General features: G+C 37.4%; 1 long non-coding RNA gene across 1 annotated transcript; it reads left to right on the top strand.

Annotated features, from left to right (window-relative positions):
• Nucleotides 1-10,821: 10,821 nt before the first annotated feature.
• Nucleotides 10,822-12,621, top strand: LOC140341026 (uncharacterized). The gene is made up of 3 exons (XR_011922790.1): nucleotides 10,822-10,919; nucleotides 11,600-11,710; nucleotides 12,590-12,621. It is a non-coding gene; the product is annotated as an uncharacterized lncRNA (long non-coding RNA).
• Nucleotides 12,622-12,705: the final 84 nt, after the last annotated feature.

Genomic DNA, 12,705 nt, shown 5'->3' with positions numbered 1-12,705 from the left:
TTTTTTTTTTTTTTTTTTTTTTTTTTTTTTTTTTTACGAACGATTTTTTGCCCAATCGATCGTTCGTCGTTCGATTGGAACGATAAAAATTGGAAGTGTGTACGCACCTTAAGAGATGTCATGTTATTGTAGGATAGATAACCTGTAAAAAATAAAAAATAGTAAAAAAAAAACACAAACAATACATTCATTTAACTTTTTTTTTTTTTTTTGGTTTTTAACATTTTTTTTATCCACATTTTTTTTTATCCAAACTTTCTTTTTTTTTTACAGAAAACCAAAAAATTCCACAATCCATTTTGTTTGTTAGAGCTCAGTCAGCTGTTTTGTATAATAAAGTCAATTTTATCCAAACACAACAGTATACATTCTATTCAGGTTCATACTTCTAACAAAAATAAAACAGATATCACTAATAAAATAAAAATCAACAATAATAACATACTTACTATATAAAAATCATATTTAGTTATTAAAAAGAAGCTAAAACTCATTTTTTTGTTTCTATTAGTTTAGGGATTATTTTAACCCTATTTTATGTTTTTCTTTTGTGTTTAACTTTCCTTTCCTTGTATTTGTGATCACAAAAGATGGGGGGAAGTCTGCCCCCTGGTGGCATGTTTTCAAGGTGATAAGTACTCTTGCAGCATTAGGATCCCAGTTTCAAATCTCAGGCAAGGCACTGTCTACATAGTTTGCATGATTTTCTCATATTTCCTAACCCCCCACCCCACCCCCACTCCACACACACACACACACACACACACACACACACTCCTCAAAACTTTGCAGGCTAATCAGCTTTCTCCTAAAATGGCCCTAGGGGTGTTTGATTATGCTCTTCCAAGGGATAGTTGGTGGCATGACAAGGTAACTCAATAGGGAAATTACTCATTATACATTTTAGTATGTATTTTATACATGATCTAAGTTCTCTAAGACTGGAGAGAATACACTTTCATTAGTGAAGCTGGGTGATCCAGCAAACCCAGAAAGGATCTTTTCCAGCATTGAAAACATTTGCTAACAAGTATCAAATGACTTTTAAGAAATCCATTCCAGGTTTGCGTAATCACCCAGCTTCACTAATGAATGTATATCCTCTCCAGCCTTAGAGAGCTTTAATAAATCAGATCTATTGGCCCTGATTTATTAAAGCTCTCCAAGACTGGAGAAGATAGACTATCATTGGAGAATCTGAATGTTCCTACAAACTTGAAATGAATCTAGTTTAGGATTGAAAACATTTACCAAATAACAGAAAATTAATTTTAGGTTTTACATTTTTTTAAGAATTCAGTTTTGTTGGTTCACCCAGGTTCTCCCATGACAGTCTCATGATAGGTTCCCCCATGATCATCTCTCTCCAAGGCTGGGGATAATACACTTTCATCAGTGAAGCTGGGTGATCCAGCAAACCTGGAATGGATTATTTCAATGTTATTTACTAAGAAATGTTTTGAACCCTGGACCAGATCCAGTCCAGGTTTGCCGGATCACCCTGCCTCACTGATGAAAGGGTATCACCTCCAGCCTTGGCCAATTGTGTGTAAGCTGCCATTGCTGGCCTGGTTTTAACAATTATACAAAGAATTCTACAGTGCGTTTCAATGTGTTATGCTGCTCTGTAATGCTTGTACATTGCAAGTGCTTCACCTTTGTGTTTTTCACTAAAAATGGAAGAGATCTCTATGTAATAATGCCTGCAGGGTGCATTACCGCATGTCTTTCCAATACAGTAATGTGATGACATAGGCTCTGCTCAGTGTGACATTATATGCACAGACAGTGTAGGACAGGTGTCTGATGACTCACCTGAGAAATACAGAACTTCTAATGTAAAAATATACAGAATGGAAGGGATGGGCTGTCCAACCTAAATTTGTTCTACACCGGAGACCTATGTTGTTTCTTGACTCGCCTTGCCTAATCAGTGTAAAATCAAGAAGCAATGTTCTATTGAGATCATTCTTCAAAGACTGGATACAAAATTTCAACCATGGTGTTTGTTCTAGGGGTTTTATGCCTTTTGTCCATGTTTGCAGCACCCGGTAAGCACAATATTTGCTTTTTATTATAGTTTTATGGCATGGACATACTTGATGTTCACTTTGCTTCTCCACTCCCACTTGTAATAACCTTGATGGTTATGTGGGCACTAAAGACACGTTACTTTTATTTGGACTAGACTTAATATCCTTATACATTCCTATGTCTAGAAAAATGGCAAAAACTAACCCTCTGTTTCCCCTATCCAGGTAATTCTCTCACCTGTATAGAGTGCATGTCTACAAACTCCACATCCTGCACAGGTGTTGCTGTTACCTGCCCCAGTGACTATGTTTGTGCAACCTCATATACAGAATCCACTGTGGGTAAGTTGCATTTAAAGGTTGATTGTCATCAGCACAGACATTTTATTCTAAATGGCGAATGATGCATTAAATCCAGGAGGTGGATATGAGTGGCTTGCTTTCCGTTCATGAAATCCTGAATGCCAGTAGTGTAAAGTAGGTGTGACTTATCTAAGAGGGACATGGCTTATGATACATCTATTAATTTATATTCATTTATATAGGTAAAGGTTTTCTGGAGCTAAAATGATATATGAAAAAAGACAAGTTTGTCACATTGAACCTGGTAAAGTTGTCCAAGACTGGAGAAGATAGACTATCATAAGTGAACATGGGTGATCAAGAAAACTATATTTTTCTTGAAAATCAACTATATTTTTCTTGAAAAATTTTTCTTGGAATATATTTCTTGAAAATCATTTAGTATTAGTGGGCAAATGTTTTCAACCCTGGAATTGATCCATTCCAGGTTTGCTGAATTACTCACAATGGTCCTTCCATAATTGTGCATCTTCTCCAATCTTTGAGAGCTTTAATAAATCAGGTCCATTATATTTCTAGATGGAGTTAAGTATGCAGGTTGTCTGGTTTGGGTACACATAACAAACCGAATGTAATTTCCTAAAAACTTTCATAATTAACAATGGCTATAAAAACCATACCATTTAAAATCCAATGGATGGATCCCTATGAGGCCATTTAGTAAAACGGCCATTTCTAAAACCGTAGTTGGAGGACCCTTTCGGTTTCGGCTAAACTGGACTTCTTGAGTAGTGTTCCTCGTTTTTTGTTCACACGGAAGCCCCTTAGAACCAGATCTAGCACCCTTTTGATGGTCATGTTGGTATGTTTGATGAAATATTTTACAGAAACTGAAATATGGAAAGTACATATTAATAAAGCTCTTTGGTGTCTATTGTTGACAGCTGGATTTACGAGATACGTCCGGTCATGTGCACTGCAGACCCAATGTAACAAAACCGGAAGCATTACTACTCTATATGGCAGCACAAAGATGTCTACCTTATGCTGCACTTCAGATAACTGCACCGCGCCCATTCTGACAGGTAAGTGAAGTGGTAAATTTTAGCCACAGGGCTAGGTAAAACCAATTTTCAAAGTGCAAGCATAGAGTAAAAAAGTTTTTAGTTATCTATGGAACACCCTACTTGAAGATATATAGGGGAATTAAAATGCTATTATAGGGTGGGGAGGCAGTTGCGGCCACAAAAAAGGGGTTTTCATGCGGCAAATCAATTTTTTTTTTATTTTCTGCAAGCGAACCCCTCTTTTTCTTTCCTCATTCTACTTTTATATATTAGGGGGCACAACTAAAAACATTCGGGGCAATATATGTTCTCTTGCATATTACTAGAGGTGGTTACGGCACCAAATGCAGCAATCTAATATTGCCATGTTAACCTTCAACCAATAGTTTGACATTCTGGCTCTTCCACTTATAGTATCTTAATAAAGCCAAACTCCAAGGAAAGTTCACTTTTAAAGTATTGCTGAGGCACCTCCAGGATTCATCACTGACATTGTGTAGCTTAACCAAAGATTACTACTAAGATTTACACTTACCCCAAAACAAATGCTGAGATACACTACGGGTCACATAGAGGGTGATTGTGAGCAATGAGTCAGCCGCCTTATTACCTTGGACTTCCTATGTAATGATCAAATATGAGAGACCCCCTGGTAAATATTGCATTGCTTTCATTCCTTTGACATGTTCTCCTTTAAAGTGCCATCTGTCAGTTCTCAACCCAATGGAGTGACCTGTCCCACCTGCCAATCATCGTCTTCCGGCTGGTGTTATGAAGAGAAGACTGTTGACTGTACGGGAGAGGAGACGGTGTGTGCTCTTTACACCACAAACATAGGCGGTAAGCCTTTATATTAAACCTTACTACATGTTTAACACTTTTTTGTTCCATATACCATTTTATTAAACTTTTCAATGACTACAAGAAATACCTGGTGATCCTATCAGAAATCGATTACTTTTCTGTGCACACTAGAGCTTGATCTCCATCAGTGGTATATGACCTGCCTAAGCTATTTGTATGAACATTTACCAAAACATTTATTAACCTTTTGTTATTATCATTTTACAGGAAATGCATCGTCCATTAGAGGTTGTGCCAAACAAAGCAGCTGCAGCAGTCAGAAATACAGCGTCAATGGAACCCAAATATCCTACCAGCCTACCTGCTATTGTGGAGGTATTATAAAGTCATTGATTTCCTGGAATTTTAATCCAACAATTTATCCAAACACAATTTATAAAAACTAGCAAGGCATAGAATGTCTTCCCCACTTTCTTTGCATTTCTTTTGGCTTCGTAGAGTTCCATGAAAAGTCTATAGAAGAGAAAACAAAATTCTTATGGGCTTGTTCCATTACAACTGGAATCCATGTTCTTTGGTTGTAGATGTACACCATTGGGTAGGTAGATGACCTGGTACAAGAACCCAAAGGACACATGGACATTATAAATATTTACATCTGATTTACATACCTATATAGATAACAAAGACGGTTGATCCAGGGAACGTCTGATTGCCTCATGGAATCAGGGTTTTTTGCCTTCCTCTGGATCAGCTATGTCCATAGGGTTTTACATCTGAGATATGTTTATTTACCTAGTAGTTAAACTTGGTGAACTTATTTTTTAACCTAAATGACAAATGATGTAAAAATAAGTGTGTGTCATTCATTCACTCTGCGAGTTTTATGAATTCTCATATAATACTTTTAATTTGAAAACTTGAGAAGTAAGTGAAATCTATCTTTTTGTATTAATATATTGTTGGGTTTGTTGGGTCTTTGAAGGCAATTCCAGCAACACCTATTGCCCGGACACCAAGGTTTCCTGTCCACCTGGGACCATCTGTGCAAAAGTTAAAACTCAAAGTACTAATGGTAAGTTGTATATGGATATTCCCCAACTGTACTAGATATCATATATATATATAGATATCACATAACAGTGTGGTGTGACTGGTCCTTTTCAATAAGTAATATTACACTTTAGCAGGTTGGATATCTGAAATGAATAAAACTTCATGTTTGCCAATATACCAATGTGGAATCTCTGGTAGTGCCAGCTTTTCCAGTGACACGTTAAGACTGATGACCATCTGTTCAACTAATAACTGCAATCTACCGGAGCCTACATGTAAGTACCCATTTAGGACAATAGCATACTAGTTTATTTTTTAATAATTAGGTTTTAGGTTTCATTTTATATTAGACTAAGGATAGGTGTGCCAGATTGGCCTATTTTCCCAGAATCCCTACAATTATAATATTAACATATGAATCATATATAAGAAAGTAGAACATTCCAAGCACATTCTGGCTTTCATTATTAATCCAAAACTGCTTTGGATTTGTTTGGTGGCATTTGGTTACACTGAATAGGAAAGAAAGCAAGAAAAATATGCAGGTGACCTCAATTATTTGCTATTTTCCCATGATTTTAGTAGGTATACCTACATCCACCACCTGGAGTTCAGCCAACAGACAACCTAGTTTTTTTGCCTTCCTCCGGACCAACTGTGCATATAGCAAAAAGGAAACCTATCAGATACGCTTTCAGGAGGCAGTTGCATGAATTTATGGCAAGGAGTGGACAACAATATCAGAGCTCTTAAATTATGGCTTGTATGGGAGGGTTGTAAGTCCACAGTAGGTCTTGACTGAGCATTGCCAAAATGGTATCTTTTTAATTAATCTTTTTAATTAAAAATCTCACAGGGTCAAACCAAAACTTCACAGCCAATGGGGTGACCTGTCCTACTTGTAAATCTGACAATTCTGGATGGTGCAAATCAACAGGTCCCATGCAATGCACTGGGAGTGAGACTGTGTGCGTGGTCCACACTGAGAAACTGTACGGTATGTGTTTTCATTTTTATTGCCACTGATGTTTCTTTGTGGCAGATTGTATTGTCATAGAACTTTGAATTTTGTAATATTCATGCATTTTGAAAGAACTGTTTTTTATTTCCCTCAGGTACCCCATCTGTCAGGCGTGGCTGTGCCACCGGGAGTAACTGTTATCTTAAGCAAGTGTCTCACAGTGCAAATTCATCTGAATTTGATTTTAAGTTTATCTGCCCTACAGAAGGTATGGATAAGGAATTGTTCGGTGGTGGTTTTACATCCTTGGTGGAATTGGTATGAGCGGTAGAGGCTTCAAGCTTGCCACTAAGTTCTAACTCCACCCAATACCATTGGCTGATCATTATAATCAGTCCAGGTTTGGGCACCAGTTCACAAAAAGCACATTGTGGAATTGGAGAGAGTGCAGAAAAGGGCAACTAAACTAATAAAAGGAATGGAGGAGCTCCGCTATGAGGAGAGATTAGCTGAACTGAATCTATTCCCCCTTGAGAAGAGACATTAAAGGGGGATATAATCACCCTGTATAAATATATAAATGGTCCATATAGAGCTCTCTTCCCAATTATTACAAAGCACAAGGGGGCGCTCTTTGCATTGGGAGGAAAAGAAGTTTAAGCTCCAGATAAGGAAGGGATTCTTCACTGTAAGGTCTGTGAAAATGTGCAATAGGTAGTTTTAGCAAGTTCTATAGATTGCTTTAAGACAAAGCTATAACTGGGTATTATCATTTCAAATTAAAGACAACAGAGACTGTTGGTCCTCCTGGGAACGTCTTATTGCTTTACAGGACCAGGAAGGAATTTTTCCCTGTTGAAACAAATCGAACCATGCATTTTAGGTTTTTTTTCCTTCCTCTGGATCAGCTATGTCTATGGAGTTTTTGTCTGGGTTATGTTTATTTTCCTTGTGCTTGAACATGATGAAGTTTTTCAACTTATGTAACTATAATGGGAAGCCTTCTTGGCTGCTAGGAATGTACGTAAAAATACTTAGCTTAAACAAATCCCTTTTTTTATTAAATTGTAGGCTATTCCATCTCATGCACAGAGTGCATGGATTCAACAAACTGCACAGGAAGCAGTGTTACGTGTTCTTCTGGCTCTGTCTGTGCAACTTCATATACAGAATCCTCTGTTGGTAAGTGATGCAATGATACAGAATTGCCTTTTTCTATACACACGATATTAAATAGGACATTTCTGGTTCTAAGTCTCCTTAAAAAACCCTCTGGTGAATCCAGGATTTTATCACATTATCACAGACAAATGTCCAGCAGTCCAATGAGCGAGCGTTGATATGAAAAGCAAATGAACTTATTAGCATGCATAGTTCTTCTTATATTGTTTCTGTTTAAGAAAATAGACAGTAAATGTATTTGATTGAATTAAAAACAGGTGGATCATTCTCTACGAAGGTCGTTCGTTCCTGCGCCCCTTTAAGTCAGTGTGACAGAATTGGAAGTGTAAGCTCACCATATGGGAATATCAATGTGTCTTCTTCATGCTGTGCGTTTGACAACTGTTCTTCATCCATCCAACCAGGTAAAAAAACACCTAAATCCATGTAAAAACTTGTTTTGGGTAATCTGGTGATATTCCTTTCCTTTTGGTGAGATCCTTCTACATTCTTCTGTACTCTGGGAATGGAAGTGAAGGAGATTCTCCTAAACAAGACTAAGTTATAAAATAAATAAATACATTAAATAAACCTGATGACTTAATTATTTATTATTGATAATAATAATATAAAACTGGAGGCTGTGTCCTCCCTTACGAGACACCTTTGGAGCCAAGACATGCACAACAAATGTTAGAATACTCAAAGCTTTCACATGCACATGAAACTTAATATTAATCAGTATTAATGGTTTCCAGAGCTCGGGCTTTGGGGACCAATGGATAAGAAGCGCCACTGAATATTCCCTATTTATTTTTTATTGTTCTTTTCAAAGTGCCAGCAGTCAGCTCTCGGCCCAATGGAGTGATCTGTCCCACCTGCCAGTCATCTAATTCAGGATGGTGTTATGACGAGCAAACAGTGAACTGTTCCGGAAATGAGATTGCATGTGTCCTCTACTCTACAAACATTGGAGGTAAGTACATTTATGTTATACATTATAGATGGGACTCTAAAGGACAAGGTTTTGTTAATCAAGTAGGAAATGTTATTTCTATTGACTACTTAATTTTATTCTAACAGGGCGCTTGTGGTCTGTTCGAGGATGTGGAAAACCTACGTGTGGAACTGAGAGATACAGGGTCAATGAAACAGGAATTACTTACACATCTAACTGTTATTGTGGAGGTAACATTGCTGCGATTATAAGGTGTTATAGTCATGCAACCAGTCATATGGGATTCATTAAAGTGGTGACTGTGTGACTGGGCAGCCAATGGCAAATTACATTTATTTGTGGTAAATGTAATTGTAAAGTTCTGCATGCTTCATACTGTCTAGGGGGAATACATTTGGGGGTCAGTAATGGAGGATCTGGGGGTTCTGGTAGATCATAGACTTAATAACAGCATGCAATGCCAAGCTGCAATATATAAAGCTAGAGAGGAATAGACTGCAGAGATGGAGACATAATCCTGTACAAAGCATTGGTCACACCACATCTGGAATTTGCAGTCCAGTTTTGGGCACCAGTTCACAAAAAGGACATTGTGGAATTGGAGAGAGTGCAGAGAAGGGCAACTAAACTAATAAAAGGAATGGAGGAGCTCCGCTATGAGGAGAGATTAGCTGAACTGAATCTATTCTCCCCTGAGAAGAAACGTATAAGGGGGGATATGATCACCCTGTATAAATATATAAATGGTCCATATAGAGAACTCTCTTCCCCATTATTCACTCTGAGATCATTACAAAGCACAAGGGGGCGCTCTTTGCATCTGAAGGAAAAGAAGATTAAGCTCCAGATAAGGAAGGGATTCTTCACTGTAAGAGCTGTGAAAATGTGGAATCGGCTCCCTCAGGAAGTAGTTTCAGCAACTACTATAGATTGCTTTAAGAAAAAGCTGGATGATTTCTAGAAGCACAGAATATAACTGGGGATTAAATCTTTAAATAAAGGACAACAGAGACTGCTGATCCAGGGAACATGTGATAGCCTCATGGGATCAGAAAGTTCTTTTATTTGCCTTCCTCTGCTATGTTCTTAGGATTTTATTTGGGATATGTTTATTTCCCTAGTGGTTGAACTTGATGGATTCATGTAGTTCTATTCTAACTATGTAATATGTGAACCTACAATGACACCTGGAATGTGTTTAGTGGGTTTAAACTGAAGGTTCTACTTGATTTGAACTTTTATGAGAAGGTTTAAAAGACCTAAAAGGCTGTGAGAAACCATCGGTATCTGTATGGAGCAATATATTGATCTGTACGTTTTATAGGCAGCACCAGCAACACTTATTGCCGTGACACCAATGTTACCTGTCCACAAGGCACCACCTGTGCAAGAGTTTACAGCGTGACAACTATGGGTACGTTCCACAAAAATATGCAGCACATGTACTAAATTAGGAATTGTGGTGAAGCATAAATTGCATAATTACTATGACTTTTATACAGGTAATATGAGCCTTGAAGTCAATAACAGCGCATGTATGCCGATATATCAATGTGGAATCTCTGGCAGTAGCAGCTTTCTCAATGGAACACAAAAGCTGGTGACCATCTGTTCAAACAATCTCTGTGATCTCCCTGACACGCCATGTAAGTCAATATTTTGGATACCATGTCTGTCCTTGGGTCTGTTGGAAGGAAAATCACGCGTTCTATGTAACTTTATCACATTCTGGAAACCCCAAAGGGGTAACAGACACTGATAAAGTTTTAACTGCTGTCCATAAAATTCAAATGACTGGCTTAATGATAAAAAACCTAAAGAAGTAATTTGATTTAATTAATATATTATTAACATGAAGTCAAATGCATAAAACTCTATTTGATAGTAAATTGGGTGACACCTAGGGATAAGTGACGTGGATTATATGGCATATTTCATTTTTTTTAAGTGACGGGACCAGCCCCCAACTCCACATCCAATGGGGCGACATGCCCAACCTGCTTGTCTGAAGATTCGGAATGGTGTACAGCGAAGGATACCATGCAATGCATCGGGAGTGAGAGCATTTGTACAGTCCATTCTGTAAAGATGAACGGTACGTCATTGTGTGTCATAAACCATTGCCAAGATCATAGATTTTTATTTAATTGAAAGCTCCAAAAAATTAAATATTGAAAATTACTTTTGAAATGTTAGATTTTATATAAGATTAAGTTATATGTGTTTATTGCATATTATGTGGTTTGCTTTCTCATTGTGGATAGATGTATTCACTGCTATGGTAAAGAAGATTGGAAATGCATGAAACTACATTTGTATTTTATTGTATTTTAATAAGCTGAATTCTATTCTTAGAATTAAGAATAAGCAATGAAATACAAGGAGATTAACATATAGCATGTATATATATATTCATATTACTACAGTATACTACTATACTATATATTTTTTTTTGCCCCCAACAGGAAGACCAGCTGTATATCGAGGTTGTGCTACTAGAAGTTTCTGTAACCTTGGTCACCTATCTCACAGTGCAAAATCCAAATTTGACTTTAAGTTCATTTGTCCTACCGAAGGTACTTTTTCGATGGATAATTTGATTTCTTAAATATTATTTTAGGAGTGATGTTAAATGAGCTTAGGGGGATAGATTAGTTGTTTATAATACATAACACATCTTGGCAAGCAGTTAGGAAATATATGGAGATAAATCAACTAGACACTGGCAACTGAGCACTAAGAGATAAAAATAGGAAAAATAGAAAAAAGTTTTGGGGCATGTAAATCATTTTATCACAGTGACCCCTGCTGGCCATGCATAGTATAGAATTGCAGAAAAATGCTCTGATGAAACCAGGGGAAGAAAGGGGTGCCGGTTGCTTGAGAGTGTTGGGTGCTTGAGTTCTCGATAACAGGGAGTTTACTTTATTTAGATAAAAAGTTTTACTGTGCTACATTAACATGGCATAGAATGTCCAACAAAGGTCTAACAAACCTGGAGCAAATTAAACAGAGTTGAAAGTGACTAACTACTACATAATTATATATTACAGTAACAACCAATACAATAATGATCAAAAGACCGTATGCAGTACTCTTATATCTGACAAAGTGAACAAATTAAAAAATAATTCCTACAATATTATTTATGATACAGATAACTTGGTTTTCTATTATTCATTATGAATTGTATTATTTCTCTATAAATAAAAGTTAAAAATCCCAACATATTTTAACTTTTTTTTTTTACACGCAGGATATAATATATCATGCTCTGAATGTATGGACTCAACATTCTGTACTGGAATAAATGTCACCTGTCCTTCTGGTTCTGTCTGTGCAACCTCATATACAGAATCCACAAAGGGTAAGATATTTTTAGGTGATCCACTTTGAAAGAGAAGGAAACCTGATAAGGAAAAACAATACCTGTCCAGGGTTAGATGATCTGGAGCAGGGGTCCTCAACCGTCTGACAGCTGGGCCATGAGAGCATAGAGACCAGAGGTGGTCCACAGCCCTGGCCGATGCACCCCCCAGCCAGCTCCACAGACCATGTCCCCCGTATTCATCACAGGCTCAGGGTGGTGAACCGGGCTCAGACCTACTATGGGAGAGTGGGCGGGTTCTGGCATTATGACATCACTCTGGGGGAAGCTTATTCCCCTTTGAGTGACACGCCCCTAACCATGCATGCGTCCGGAGTTTGTGGATTTAGTGTTTCGCGAGTTCCAAAAGGTTGGGGACCACTGATCAATAGGTTTTATTTTGAGTAAAAGTTGCAAAGTAAAAGATTAAGAGATAGAGAAAAGCACACTTGTGTGGATACCCAATGGCACGATCAGAAGGTCTGCGTACTAGCCACGGGGAAGGCCCATTTAAGTTATAATTCTGAAAAGATGACAAGTGGGGCCCCAAAAAGATATATTGTTCTTGTTACATAAAATCAGAATTGTAGAATCGACATGACATTACGTCCAAATTTACTACAGTTAATGGAGACATCATTCTTAATATTATGTCATTCAGCTTTACCAATGTGGGATGAAAACAGCCACTATTGCAAATATCTAGAACAGACATTGGCAGTACCAGCGTCCCCTCAATCCTCTCTAATGAGAGAACCAGTCATTCATTAGCTAAAGCATAGAATCAATCTGAATCAATAGTAAAATCAATAGAATATATAATAATTTATTTTTTTATCATGCTTAAAAAAAAATTTAAATAAAGTTCATTACCAACAGGTGGATCAAAGTCAACTAAATACATCCGATCGTGCACATCTCCAAGTTATTGCGACAGAACTGGAAGCATCAGCACACCTGATGGGAACACCAAGATGTCTACTTCTTGTTGTGCT

This window comes from Pyxicephalus adspersus, chromosome 11 (genome assembly GCF_032062135.1).
Source record: "Pyxicephalus adspersus chromosome 11, UCB_Pads_2.0, whole genome shotgun sequence".
NCBI lineage: Eukaryota > Metazoa > Chordata > Amphibia > Anura > Pyxicephalidae > Pyxicephalus > Pyxicephalus adspersus.
Note: the sequence above shows the minus strand (reverse complement) of the source record. Positions and strands in the feature narration are given on the sequence as shown.